The sequence below is a fragment of the Falco rusticolus genome, chromosome 5, assembly GCF_015220075.1.
Source record: "Falco rusticolus isolate bFalRus1 chromosome 5, bFalRus1.pri, whole genome shotgun sequence".
Classification (NCBI taxonomy): Eukaryota; Metazoa; Chordata; class Aves; order Falconiformes; family Falconidae; genus Falco; species Falco rusticolus.
Genome location: NC_051191.1, coordinates 39809948 through 39825595, shown reverse-complemented (window position 1 = coordinate 39825595; position 15648 = coordinate 39809948). Strand labels below are relative to the sequence as shown.

Here is a 15648-nt window from a genome sequence, read left to right as displayed (position 1 = left end):
GCAGTGATACTGATATATATACATATATATACACACACACACACACCCCCATCCAATTATTTGATCTTTTCTTATGCTTTATGTACAGAAAATAAACATATACTTCCTTTTATTTGTACGATTCATAGTAGAATCTAAAATACTGAAAGGATGCCACTACCACCCTTGACCAAATCCTGTAAGCCCATAAATAGGAGCAATACTAGTGACAACAACAATGGGCTTGAGACATTCTTAATCATACAGATCTTATAAATATGCTTATTTTGGACTATTATAGTTCAAAATTAACATCACATTTCATGCTAATACATGTGATATATACTGTGGGAGAATGCAGTATCTGTAATTCTTACACAACAGGCTTGGCCTGGTTTTGGCTGAGAAAGAGTTACCTTTCTTCTTAGTACCTGGTGCAGAGCTGTGTTTTGGATTCGGTGTGAGAACAATGTTGATAACACTGATGGTTTTAGTTGTTACTGGGTGATATTTATACTAAGTCAAGGACTTTTCAGTTTCTCAGGCCCTGTCAGCCAGAGGGCTGGGGGGGCACAGGGAAACTGGGAGGGGACACAGCCAGGGCAGCTGACCCGAACTGGCCAAAGGGATATCCCATACCATGGGACAGCATGCTCAGTATATATACTGGGGGGTGGTGGTGGTGGTTGGAGTGGGCTGATCATTGCTCAGGAACTGGCTGGGCATCGGTCAGCAGGTGGTGAGCAGTTGTGTGGTGCATCACTTATTTTCTTTCTTCCATTCCCTTTGGATTTCATTCATCTCCCCCTCCCCCTCCTTTTCATTATAGCTGTTATTGTTGTTATTACTATTGCTCTTTCATTTTTATTTTACCTCAGTTATTACATTGGTTTTATCTCAACTCTTGAGTTTTACTTTCTGATTCTCCTCCCCATCCCTCTGGGTGAGAGGAGAGTGAGCAAACAGCTGCGCGGTGCTTGGTTACCAGCTGGGGTTAAACCATGACAGTGCAATATAAACAAAAGTGATAAAGCGGGGCAGAACTGAATAGTCAGTGAGTATGAAAAAACCTTGGAAATAATAGTATTCCTGATAAGTGAATAAAAAATAATAAAAGGGGAATAAATTACAATCACTTAGGGACCACTTCCCACTTCATCCCAGTCTCTATAGCTATGGAGCTTGTTGTACTCCTTTTTAAAAAAACCCCAAACGTATAAGCTTCCATATTTCCTCCTTTTTGTCAATGTACCTGATTGTGCTTAAGTGGAATTTGCCAGTAAAAACTTCAGCTTTTGAAGTTTTAACATTTTGATTTTCTTTGAAAATGCTGAAATAATTTCTGATTAATTCTTCCAGTAAAATTCCTGAAGAAAGAAAATTCTACTCCCACTGGATCCATAGTAAACTGTATTCAAGGTCAAGAGCTGCATTAGAAGTTTAGGGATATCAGCAGAACACAGAGAAGAGGAAAAAAAACCCCCAAAACTCTTGCAATTTTATTCCTATAAAATGGGGTATAGAAAAGGGAAATCTGTGTTTAAAGGAAAGCTAGGAAAGGCCACATCTTCTGTTGTAGCACTAACATCCTGGGGTAGGATGGGGAGATTACTGAAGAGTAGTTTTATTGGAAAGCACAATTGGGTGTCTCACTCAAGGCCCTTTGGGTAGAGCCACAGCTACAACCACAGAATACTGCAAGAAAAGACAGGAGCTAATCAAAGACCATCAATTTAAAAAGCAACTGATTGACCTTAGGAATCTCATAGCTGTCCAGATGACAATATAAGGATGTAGAACTTCATTTTAACAAAATTACTGAAAAATAGAAAAGATTTTCAGAGAATCAATATTAAACCATGCAGAGTAATTTCTAGGAGGTGTTGGGTTGTAAATTATTGCCTTAGATGGGATTCCTTCCCATGTCTACAGTGGACTAGCTCTGTTCAAAGTATGCACCTTCTAATCCATGAATAGTCAGTGGAAAGAAACAGGTATTTCTGGGGCAGGTGCTTACAGTAGATGCATATGTCAGGGAGCAGCAAAAGCAAGGCTGCTTCAGGAAGGAGGATGAGCCAGGAGGAGAGGGTGACCCCAGCACAGGCAGGCAGAGATACCCTGAGAGGCCAGTCCCACCACACCCACGCAGGAGCAGGGTGGTGGTAAGGACACAGTCCATCAACAAACAATTCAGTGATCATCAGATGAGGTGAGGTAACAAGTCAGGTCCAGGTCCACCTAGGAAGTCCAGGCAGCATGCCAGGACAGCCGGAGACAGGGCCAGAGAAAGCAGTGACAGAAGACTATGAAGGTCATTCTCTTACATGAGTCATTATTTACAGCGTGTGACCTGTGGGGCTGACAGGCTTCGGCTGTGCCTAGCTTTGATAGAATTATCCTGGCAAAATTCAGGTACAAGGGAAAGAAATGGGTCTGAGACATTTCCTTAGGCCATAATTAATTGTCAACTATTTTCAAATAAGCATTTGATCCTTGAAATATGCGTATTCCTCATTAGTGGAAGCATAGCTGTCATCTAAATGCACAAGGTATGTTGGGTGAATTTGGCAAAGTGGTCTTGAAATGATAGTCAGTTTAAATACAAGAAGAATTCAGGTGGCATAGACCCTAATAATAAATATCTTTAAAACATTTCTTTTGCCTTGTTAAATAGAAAAAAAGTATTTCATTCTGGTTTTTTCAATAAGCATGCTTGTCCCTACTGTAACCCTAAAGGTAGGAATATGGAAGGAGGACACCCTTAAAAAAAAGGCATTTGGCAGATCACTGGTTCCTGGACTGGTATGCTCATATCTCCCAGCAGAAGAAAGGCCACTGTAAAGGAATGCAGGCAGTGGGTTGATCAGCATTGATAACATGCAGCTGTGGCCTTGCCTCAGAGGCAGTGGGCTGATTGACATGGATGATGTGCAGCTGTAGCTCGTTCCTGCTAAGTAGTTAAATAGCCCTGAGGAGGGTGTGGTGCAGTGCACAGCACAATGTGGACAGTAGATAAAGTTTTGAACCCTTGTGGGGGATTGGTGGCTGTTCTGGGGCAAGGTGTGGGAACTACTTATTGAAGTTCACCTGGTATGGGATGGTAAAAGCCTGTTGCACCTGGGTAGTTTTGAGAGTGCTGTGACAAGTTCTCTGTACAAGCTGCAGGGTGCAAGAGAAGGGGTGTCAATGCAGAAATGGGAAGGAGTGCACTTGGCCAGCTGAGATGTCCCATGCTCTTATCATACCTCAGGGCAGGGAGTAGGAGGGAGAAGGGGTGTCTCTGGGGGGAGCTGTTGTAGTTCTCACAAGGGGGAGCATCACTGAATTCTGAAGAACAATCTTAATAATTTGTTGTCAAACATATCCAGTTGAACTCTGCCAGCTTGAATTTTGTGCTGCTGCTCCAAGGTGAAGTCATCAGCCCTTGCATCTCTGCAGTCAGTCATCCACACAAGGATCACAAGATACTGTTTTCTACCAGCAGGCCAAAATGCATATGGGCAGAGCACAGTCTCAGGTGATAGCACTTTCAGGAAGTGTTGCTTAGTCAGATAATGCCGTAGTACTTGTACCAAAAGGCAATAGCAGTTTCTGCTTCAGAATCCAGAGGGTTGGCATGTGGCTGGATGAAGTATCTGTCCTGGGTATCTAAATACTTACGCTGCAAGTAAGCATTTCAGTATTTTTGTTTTGTTTCCACTCAGTGCATACTCATAATCATTAAAAATACTATAAATAAGTTATTTGTCTTTAAATAGAAATGAATGTTGGAGTGGAGATCTGACATTTAGGAGCTCTGGGAAATACTGCTAGGAGTGTAGCTGGGGGGAAAACACTTTTCTATTCTGTATATTTTTGACAAGTTGTATTTATTTGACCTCTCCAAAAGGTAAGTAAACTAATTTTGACTTTTTTATTACTCAAAATCCTGGGGAAATAGAATTTAATTTCAGTTAGTTATTTCATTTCAAACACTTTGAGAATTAATATTTTTTATATTCAAAAAGTGTTGTCATAATTAACTTTTAACTATGCTCCTACAGTCTTAAAACATGTAATTCTAAATAGAAAGTTCTTAATGGAAATTCTGAACTGTAAGATTGTCAGTTTAGTTTTCACCCATTTCCAAATCTTTGTTAAAAAGAAAAAAAAAATCTTCCCTATGAGAAAACTGTGAATTCCTATTCTGCACATGTAAAATGTTTTGCTACAGTAAATCTCAAACTCCTTATAACAGTAAGTTTTTATTTTAGAATCCTTAAGAACAGCAGCACTTTGTGGAAACTTTAAAAGTTAATGTTTCAAATGGTACCAAATGTTCTTTTCTATCCATGTCTTTTTCAGCCAGTGTTAGATAAGCAACATTTGCAATACCTTCTTAACAAGTACACTAATACCCCAGTGGATTCAACCTTTCTGTAAAGCTGGTTCCCTGATGTAGAAAATTCCATTTATTTGTACCATTACAATAGCCAGGAAATGAATGGAATTCAGCTCTTCTGTGTTCATCTTCTAAGCCTATAATACTAACTACCATACTAAATAAAAATAGATGACCTATTTATCATTCCCTAAGATCTCTTTCTGGCAACCAAGTTCTTATATTAACCAATACAGCAGAATGCATTTGTTTCATGTCAGTGCTTTCATAATAGAATTGTTTTGCTGAGCTTGTTGTGCAGCTTCCATACAGGACCTTTGGTTCCTACTGCATTCCTTGCCTGTCTTTATTGCTATCTAGTGGTGAGCTCCAACAACAAGTGTGCTCCTTCCTCCAAAGAAAAAAAGAGCTGTAAGGACTCTGTAAGTTTGCTGTCAAAATAACTTTTCCTCATGCTCCATCTTTATTGTAGATGTACAAGGGTGTGAATTCAGTCTTAGTTCTGGATTGCCACTAGAGTCCCAGGGTAGGTCCAAGTGCCTGTTAATGGAGGAGGTCATTCTGATCAGGTCAATCTGATCAGGTCACATACAAATGTGGCAAAGCATGCACAGATTTATCCTGAAGCAGCTATCCTGTCCTGGGGTTTTCCTAAGGCCAGTATACTACATCTTCTGAACTGAAAATCAATTCAAGCAAACAGGTGATAATAGGGACGGAAAATGACTAGAAGACAGTGGTCTGCTCTCATGCCTGCTCTTAATTTTGGGCAGACAAGGTCAATTTGTGAGTGCAGCCTGTGCTTCAAAAACATATCTGAATATAAAGCTCTTCGCGTCCAACATTCTCCCTCTACTGTGACAGGGCCAAAGAAGGGAATTTTGCTCTTCAGACCTTAGATGCAGAGATTGATTGTCGTACTTCATAAAGCACTCCAGGCTTGATTCAGCTGCTTGGAAAATTATCATGAGCTGTTATGATAATTTCAGCAGTTCCACTGAGGGCAGATACTCCACAAGGACTGTTAAACCGACCTTTCCTATTAGGAAGAGGAAGGTTGGGGAGTCCGCACTGACTGCTGGTTAGTGTTACACTGAGGCTGTATTTGAGAAGGTGGTTACATTTTGAACTGGTTGAAGGTTTTTGAAAGTTAGAATACCTAATCTTAAATTCAATAAACTTCAGTAATCTGGTTACTTGTCATAATAAGTGAATTTAGTGAAAATTATATCAGGCCCATTATGCAAACAAAAATAAATTTTTTGAAAGTTGAAAAGACATTCATGATTATACCCTACAAAATGAGCTGCTGAGAAGTTGTTACGACAAAAAGTACCCTGCCCTTTTTTACCAGCTACTCTAGCAAGGGGGAAAGGCTGTGGTTAATGATGTGGAAAGTAGTTCTTCCTATCTCAGCATTACTGCCTTGGCTGTCAAAATCACTATTCATTTCTGTGACTTGAAATGGACTCTGTACAGCTGTTTTATGAAAGTGCTTTGAAAGCCAAGCATTGTTGCCATGTGAGTTAATGGAACTCACATAGTAGCTTCAAAGAAGAATTATATAAATTTGAACTACATGAAGCCCTAACTAGAGTGAGCATGATGATTTAGATAATTCCTGATAGTCTCCTATAGAAAATCAGACATTGCATACATTATTGTACAAAAAAATTCATCCAGCTACTTCTATTCTTTAAGCATTTGTCTGCAACAGAGCAGTTTTCCCTTTTAAGCGCTTCTTGCTAAGGCTGACAATTTAGATGTGATCACAATGTACTGATCTTTAATGCTATAATTGTCATATGGTACTTTGTGTTCCTGTAATAGGCCTGCGTGATGCTGGAATTGAATAGTGACAATGGATATCCCATGGAAACTCAGTAACCCACCTATGCTATGCTGGATGCTGCTCCTACCAGAATCAACGGCAGTGTTTCCAATTATATCAATATGAGCAGTATTGTGACTGTGTGGGAATAAAAGTCAGAGGCAAAGAAGAAAGGATCTGCATGAATCACATACAAATTAGCCTCTTAGTGTCTGATTTTAATAAAAGGTTGTTGAGGAAAAAAAGGGAGGAAAGATAAGACTAGGAATGTCATTTAACCTTGGTTAAACTGTTGTTATCAATATAATTTCATCACATGAACTTCCTTTTGTAAAAAAACAATGGAAACATTAACAATTGTCCTGCCACAGGTCTGCCTTCCCCTCCTTCGGGAGGGTCTGGCTCATGTGAGCTTTACAGTGTGGCTTTGTGAAAAGCCACCTGGTGCATCTATGTTCATTGCTGCTGCTGTGTGAGTTGGACCTGTGACTGACTTCCACCCTGTCGTGACTAATGCCATTGCCTGCCTCCAGCGGTTCCGCCCGCGGTCCTCTTTATTAAATATCTGCCTGGTCTGCCTTGTGGATGGCCTTTCCTCATTAAGATATTTCCTTTTCTTCACTGCTCTCTCCAAACTCTCAGACTCACAAATCCAGGTACTTTCTTGCATAGACGATTATTTCTTGTTTTCACACCTCAGTTCATACTCTTTTACTGCAGCGATTTGCAATCTGTTCTTGGCATCTACCTCCCGTCTGGGTGGACTGTCATCTTTTATGGACCACATCTCAGGAATACAGAACTGACATGTGGGACAGGACTATCTGCAAACCTCTAGGTTTCCAAGCTTGTGCTAAGATGGTCTCTACAGTCTGTGTCAAATTCATATCTTGTGTTTAGTTCATGCAAAATAAAATTAAAAAGTAAAAATCAAGCCAGTGTTAGGATACAAGCTGCGCTTGTGTTTTTGCAACTTCGTTTTCAGAACAGCAAACTTCAGACTAAAGCTTTGTGTCAAATTTTTGAAGCTCCTATTTGTGCAAAATATCACGATGGGAACTTAAAAAATGGGAGATGGCAGATGTGCCTGAATGCAGGAGCTCAAAAAATATAAGATTTTCATGAAGAACAGGACACAATTCAAATGTAATTCTAGTGCATCAAAATGAAAATTATAACACAAGGTCAATAGGCCAAAAGATCAGAAATTCTTGGGCTTTACTTTCATACTTTCCTAGCTGTTTAAGTGTAGCACTTTAGAAGGTTCTAGTGCTATCAGACATGGAGTGTTATTAAAGCACAAAACAACAGCTTAATCTTAACTTTGAAGTGTTTATAAGGTACTGTAGACTTAAGAACATACTAGATATGAAATATAGGATAATATTTTCTAAAAGAGAAAATAATAATGTGTATAATTCTTTTCTTCTATTTCATAATGGATCCCTGAAATATATTATAAATTTTATGTATTGTCTTGTGAGTAATTCAGATATTTGACTATCAAACTGAAAAAAGAAAGAAAAAGAGACATGGGAATTGTAAATGTTGATCTGAACTGTGTGAAGCCTCCATTTTAAAATATTAATTTGACTTCAGAGCTTTTTTTTATATTTACTAGGAAACTACAGATTGAAGTAACCTCAGTAGAGTCACTGTTTAACATCATTTTTGCAATACTGTTACATTAAAACAGTTATGTTTCTTTATGAAATCAAATTACAAAAAGCTCTCATCCAAGACACAGAGGTGTATGCTGTTCAAACCAAAGGCATGCACAGCCAAAGGACTTTTTTGCGTATTTATTTGTGGAGTGTTTTGAGTTATTTTAGGAGAAAGTGTCTATTATTGCAGTTACAGAAATTCACATGGGGATTAAATTATTTCTCATATTTTTCCTGAATGCACTGTCATAGCCTTTTCTATTGGAGACAAGCAGAAATGCCAAAAAAGGAGTGTTTGTAGTAATAGGAAAAGTAAAGGGGCAACTGAAGTATGGTGAGCGCTAGTGGACAAAGGGCTGTGTAAGTCCTGTAGGTGGTGCTCTGCCTTGTGCATGAGAGGGAGAGAATGGAATATGAAACATAAGGAGGACAGATAGCCAGTGATGGGGAACAATGAATGCAGAAATACAAGTGTGAGGGTTGGGAGCTCAGACATGCGTGGCAGAGGAGCTGTTGAGTGACACTCAACATTTCTGAGAGCACCCACTTATCCTAGGAGGTATCCATGGAGCTGGGAACACAGTACTGTTTGGAGACATGACAGATGTGAGAGCAGAAGTCTTTGGGAACTCTTCATTGAGTTTCCTTCTTCAGGTGGTCAGAATGGACATGGGCAGGGCCAGGATGAGAAGGTGGAGTGACTTGGTTGGGCCTCATACAGGGGAAGAGCTGAAGAGACATGTGCAGTCAAATCTTCAGCAAGAGGATACGGAGGAGTTGGCAATGTGACAGTGACCTGAAACATTTGGGGTACATGTGTGCCAGGGACTACCTTTTGCCACAGAAGGATCATGAGCCAGGGTACCCATCGTGAGGGGGATGTGCCCATGCCTACCACTCTATGAAGAAAATTCTTGCATGTGCCAGGCATGGCCTGAGGTCCAAGTGGAGGTTGTCTCTGAGCAGTTCTTCACACACCCCACCACTCTCCCCTTCCTAGATGACAAGTTGTCCCATCTTTTGGTGTCTGGCAGGATTTAGGGGTGAGAAAATGGAGTGACTGGAGGACAGACATGTACAGGTGACTGTGGAGCCCAGTTTTGGGGTGGATGGGCTCTAAGTGACACTGACAGTTTGCAGGTCATGCACAAGCAGCTGGATGGCATGCAGGGGGCGTGGGCTGAGGAGAAGATCTGGAGAACTGGGGCTGGGTGGGCAGTGTCTGCTTTCTGGCAGGGCACCCAGGACAGGGGGATGCACAGGAGGCACCTACAGTGATGAAAGAGGTGGGTCCCATGCACTGGTGGGAGGGAGCATACATACTTTTTACCAAAATGGAAGATGAGATAAAGGCATTAAGAAGAAAAGGCTGCCAAAGGTATCAAAATACTAATGAGAGAAAAAAACTAACATTCAGGACAGGTCTAGTGAGGATTCGTCAAGGCCCACAACTCTCATCCTGACCAAGCGCTACAGCTAAGCAGCGCTTGGCTGGTTTTTGTTGTGAGGGAGAACCAGGTGAACCCAGTGGTGTAATCTGAGATCAAACCAGGCAGATGAGCCTTCAGCTCTTTCAGATGAGTTGTCTTTGTTCCAATGTTTTGTCTGAATGTGAAACAACCAAAATTCAAAGCAAGCAGAGTCCCACAAGCCTGCAAGGCTAATCCCGTGCTTTGACAATGCTCAATGCAAATCTCCCTCAGATGATTCACGTGTGTTGCCTGCTCACTTAGTGACACGACATGTTCAGCAGGATCCTCTCTGCTCCAGAATTAAACCCAAACAGTGCAAAGAGCATTCCTCTATCCCCTCCAAGGATCAGAGGAACTGGCTGATGGCTAAATCCCTTTGAAGCAGGAGTTGGATGCAGCTGCACTGCAGGCAGGTGAAGGCAAACTGCAGTGATACAGCAGTTCTGTTAGCTTGTGAAACAAAATGTAGGCCATGTTCTAAAACACCATTGTAAAGTCCAAGCATTCTCCACTATAGGGATTTCAAATTTGAAAACCTCCTCATACTTCACTGCTGTAGCACTGCCAGGTAGATGGCTTCTAGAGAGAGGCTGCATCTGCACCTTTCCTCTCTCCCATGAATATGTCTAGCTGCCAGCACACACTTCCTGAATTAGCTTTCCCTTTCTACTTTTTGATTTTACTGAAAACATAAAATAATATGAAGCATATTCTGTCACTGACAAGTGCTTTACAGCCTTCAACTCTCAAAGGCAAACCTGACATTCATTTCCTATAAAAAACTCTTGCACAGCTCCAAGCAGACTGGGAAACCATGGAATGCTTTCCATGCTTAGTTATTTTTCTTTCAGAGTGCCATAATTTCTGCTGTGATTATTGGTGGAACTGTGGTATTTATGAAGCAGAGATGCTGTAACATGAGGTATGGTGCCTGGTGCTTACTCTTGTGCACTGCCCTGGACCTTTCACGTGGATCAGTTTCCAGAGATGTGTAAAGCTGGATGGCAACTGAGCGCCATGTTTTCTCTGTGGGAACCCATTTATTTTTCACTCCTGTGCACAGCACACGGTAAGCTTACATGCTGAGTAGGTGGGCAGCTGGCATCATAGCCTTGAGTCACTGAGGGAGTTTCTGGGTGCAAGGGGAGGTTCCCAGTGCCTTTAGGTACATGCTGACACTGAGGGCTGTAATTTTGGATTTAGTATCTAAGTTAGGATTGTAATTTTCTTGTTGATATCCAAGTTGGGGTGAATTCTACCTGAATTTAGCCATCTAAAAGTTAGCTGTCTAGTCTAATATTTCTTAAGACTCACTTTTACTAGTCCTAATCCTTCATGCTTGTTACACACTATGTAATGCAGTTTAACTGCTCATCTGTGGAACCCTACCGTGGCAGCTCTGCTACTTCTAAATTATTCTACATTTGTCTGGCTGGTATTTCTCTGTGTCCAGGTCCTGTGAAATGTCTGACTAAAGAATTGACTAAAGATTTTTATTCCATATCGTGCAAAATCTGGAATAAAAATGCTCTGCAGAGAAGGACCAAGCCAACATCAAAAAATATGCTGAAGTGCCTCATGTAGAAACTAGAGAGGGCTCTTCCAATGCTTTGTAAAGAATATGTTGACATCTATTCTTAGCCCCCTGATTTTCTCTATGTGATAGCCCAGAACCCAGGAACCTCAATTCATGCTCTAGATGATGAAAGAGCAGCACTTGTACCCAAAGGTTTTCTGGAATTAATTTAATAGTCTTTGGTTTGCACTTACACTTTTTCAGTAAATTAGCGACATCATGATGAGTGATATAGTGATATTGTTATATTCCAGTTTTGTGGACTCATTTCCTTGATTTACACCTTTATCTTTTAACTCTAAGTTAAAGTTGAAAGAATTCCCCCTGCCCCCTTAATATCTAGGCTGTTTATTCTCTGTAAGGTTTTGCTGGGGGTGTGTGTGTGAATCCTTTCCTCTGAGAACAGCAGTAATGTGAGAGTTTGACAGGGTCTTAATGACCTAAATTGACCAAAGTTGTTCCTTGATGAGGTGGCTCTGCAACTGATTTTATCTTAAGTTTGTAGGAGCTTATTAAACTAATTGAAGACAAGGAAGACAGCTCCAAAATGCAGACAGACATGATTGTTCCCAGAGGAGAAGAGTTAATGTGCAAAATGTCTTCAGCCAAGCTGATAATATTCAGAGTTTGGCTTTGATTCAAACTCACCTAGAAATAATTAATTATTTTCAGAAAACCTTTGCTTGAATACTGATGAAGTCACTTTGTAAATAGTGTAATGTTTTCCGTTTAATTTCTTAACAATAGATTAGCATTGTAGAAACTGTACACATAATAACATTTGATTCACAGAACAGTAATTTCCTTTATTGCATATTACTTCCTCATATAAAATGTTTCAGTTGTGTGGGCCACATCAGTCTAACAATATCTCCATTTTCTGAACTTACTGTTTTTTATTTACCGTAATTGATTTCTGCCAAGAACAGACATCAGCTTCAGAAATCCTCAAGTTGTAATTGGTAGACATTGCCTCAAAGTAGTCATTAGCTTAGTAATATTGATGCTTAGTGCTTGAAGACAATGGGAATCTTTCTATTCATGTCAGTAAACTCTTCATTAGACCTTTTTGTCAGTGATGAATACCAGGGATATTAAATCAACATTTTTGCATTAAGTTGCAGCTTTTACCTTTCCACATAACAATGAGCAACTTCTCCTAAAAAATGCTTTTGAGGAAATTACCTTGGCACATTCATTTGCACAAAAAGGAAAACATTTTGGTGATCCCCATCACACACCTTCCAGAGTGTTTCTATTCAACATGTACGCGATACCACATGCAAAGGCAGAGAGGGATTCCTTTGATTTCTGTGCCTGTTAAGATATCCCAGAGTTATTAAACCACTACCTTAATACCCATTTATTTTTCACTCCTGTGCACAGCACACAGTAAGCTTACATGCTGAGTAGGTGGGCAGCTGGCATTTTGAATTCACCCCAAGCAGTCTGTCATAAATGACACAAAGTGCTGTGATTAGACTCTGAGAAAATGTGTATGTCACCCTAAGCACCTGTCTCATTATAAAACAAGCAGTCACTATTTCTCCAGGGTCATTTTCACCCTGCTAGAGATTTCAGCAACATGTGTTTTAATATATTTGCAGGGAAGCCTCTGTAAAAGCTATCACATGAGAGGGTCACAGTGTCAGTTTGGATCAAGAAGACTGGGGCATTGTCTTGAAATATATCAGGAACTGGAGAATGGGGAACCAGTCAGGAGCATAGTACAACTGTGAGGCGGTTTCTCAAATTCTAGGGTCAGGGTGACAACAGAAGTATGTCTGCCTAGGTATCTGCTGCATAGTTAGGGCCAAGCTGCAGCACGAATTTTATAGATAAATACTTATTCTGAGTTACACTCAGAAACAAACCCAGAGCACATATGTAATCTTCCTGCAACACACTTGCTAATAAAACAAGGTATCTTGTTCAGCAGAGGAAGAGCTTCTGAATCCTCTGGGAGCCTGACACACTGAAACAAAACCCATAACCCTCTTGCTCTGTGACCGCCCTCACCATTGGGCTCAGCTGTCTGTCTTCCCGTGTCTCAGGCCTAATTCTGACAGGTCCCCACTGTACGAATTTGTCCCAGACTTCCGAGCAAGTAACAAAGCTCTGAAAAGGGCCATAGGAAAGCCTATAGAGAGAACCATGCAAAATAAAAAGGGTAAAATTATGGATAGAGAGACATGAGATGGTGTTTGTTGGCAGCTGACAGATTCAAAAGGAAAAATACCAATATAGAAAGGAATAAAACCCTAAAGGCAGAAAGGTGGAGTCAGCAGATGATAACTCATCAGCATGGAGGATCCAATCCAGGGGCAGGGGCCAGTTCTTTCTTTCCTGACTGGCACCTTCTGACCAGCAATGCTTCCTCAGGTGTCTTGTGAGGGTGGTAAGCACACTAAAGCTTAGAATTGTAGCACCTGGGAGTGATAGTCAATAATTGCTTTACACTATAAACCTGTGCGTGCCTTGCTTGCAGAGCCCCTTTGCACATAGCTCTTTAGCTGGCTCCTTCAGGCTTCTTTGAGCCTGAGCAAAGTCACCCAAGAAAGGGTTGCCGAGGTGTAAAGTGAAACCTCAAGGTAAGTCCATCAAACATTGCTCACTACTAAGAAGGATGTATAGGAAGAGAAGATCAATGGTTTTGGAAGAATAGGTTGCTTCAGTTTTCTGCCATTACTCTTTGCCTCTTTTTACCATGACTCACCCCTTTTCATTGGCTGCCCTTCAAAAATGCTTGGGTCGGACCTTTTTCTCACCTCAGAGGTCTGTAAGGAGGAGTTAAGCTATGACAGTCAGTAACAGCGTAATTTAGATTGGAGAACTAGAACCTCTTGTGACTAGTTCAGGTGTAAAAATATTCCAGGCCACAGCATCAGGTATGACTCTGCTACCGCTTTGACTGGGTCTGTAGAGATTTTAGTCTCCAGCTGCTCATGAAGCTAGTCCATACCCAGGAGGAACCTGGCAGTGTGAGCTTGACGGCGATCAAAAACTCTTATATGCTAAGATGTGACAAAGTGGGTATCAGAAGCACAGAGCCACTAAAACAGCAATCTTCCCCTCTCTTTCTCTTCAGGAATACTCTTAGGTATTTGCGCAGCACTAACACAGATGACAAGCCAAAATCTGCAACCAAAATCATGTTATGTTCTAAACATGGAAAATATTGATGGCTTTTAATTATTTTTTTACTACCATTAAGAAAACAAGAGCCATGTCCGGTAAATCTCTTGATGGTAATTTATATTTTCTTTTCTGTTCCAATTACATAAATTAAAATGCATGGCATGCCACAATTGTATTTTTAGAAGGTCTTTTGAACTAAATATTGCTAGCAATGGGAGATTGTTGATTATATTCACAGCTCGGCTAGGTCTTGTTAGATGGAGTTTTTTTGTTATGAGCATGTAGTCATATGTCATTTTGTGAATCTCTGCTGTGTCTTGAACATTTAACTGCTAGCTGAAGAGCTTCTGATTTTTCAGACATGTTATTTATAAAGTCCTATGAGGTTGCAAATGATATTCAGTGGCAATTAGAAGAAAGTTCATGTATACAAAAATTATTAGTAATGGAGGCAAATTAGACACTGTGAAGAGCTTTAAAATTAAAACCCACCAATATTAGTCTAATCAATATTCTTTATAGAAAAATTAGTTACATACTACAAAAGTCCCAACTGACAATAAGAGATATTTTCCTGGGGCAAATGAGCTGTATGTCAAGAGATAAAATAATTGCATATGAAATATGCCACCAAAACAACATTTTCATCATGGAAGACTAATTCAAGAACAATTTTCACAAAGCTCCCACTAACAGCAGTGGCTCATTATAATCAGTAAGTCAAACATTTACTTAGCATCATTGATGCTGACAATTAGTCTTTTGTCTTTTGCATCTGGTGCTTTTAGCAAGCTTCATTTGATCAAGAAGTTTTCCAGATACTCTTTAAGTTAGTGGTACCCTCTCAGTTTATTTTATAACTTCCATTCATGATCAGAAGATTCTAATTCTTTCCTTTTTGAGAGAAATTAATTATGACTGTATGACTTAAATAACTAATTACATGGATATTTTAAATAAATACATAAATTAAAAAATCAAGTTTTGTTTACACTCACTTAAAACACATGGTACTAGGAATATATACCAGAATGTGATTTTTAATTATTTTTGTCACAGATCAGAGCAAAACTCAATGCAGATTTGCAGGAACAAAACAAGGTATGTCTCGATCAAGAACCAGATGTTGCTTTCCTTCATTAATTTGGAAAATAACATGACTATGGGTGACAGACTTAAGCTCATTATCAGTATTGTGAAATTTTTATTTTTTTTTTTTTATCAGTGGCAAAACAGAAGAAAGAAAAGTCCTTTACCATAAAGAGATTTCTTCTCTTTTTCTTATGAAACGTCTTTCTTCTCTCTGCCCCCTGGAAAATAATGATCAGGATGAAAATGAATTATCCATGGTGTAATAATTGAAATGTCTTTTATATTTTTTATAGTTGTAGTTAATTAGATTCAACTAAACATGTTTTTTAAAATACAGCATCAAAAATATTGAATATGTTTTGGTTTTTTAAAAAACAAATCAGTTTTTTTCCTACCCTTTAATTAAACTCAACTCAGTTCTATGAAATTTTGATGTAGACTGCATTGGTACATCAAAATTTCATAGAACTGAGTTGTTTGTCCAGTGCATATTGCCAGTTCATATTCTGCAACAC

At 39.8% G+C, this 15648-nt stretch overlaps 1 long non-coding RNA gene across 2 annotated transcripts in view; it reads left to right on the top strand.

Annotated features, from left to right (window-relative positions):
* The first annotated feature begins 3272 nt into the window (after positions 1 to 3272).
* The window catches only part of LOC119148079, a 43790-nt gene continuing 31414 nt past the window's right edge, over positions 3273 to 15648 (top strand). The window contains exons 1-2 of one of the 2 annotated variants that reach the window (XR_005104294.1): positions 3273 to 3646; positions 3738 to 3868. This is a non-coding gene — a long non-coding RNA (uncharacterized LOC119148079). The remainder of the gene's footprint in view (positions 3647 to 3737; positions 3869 to 15648) is intronic. The other variant, XR_005104295.1, reaches the window with a different exon arrangement.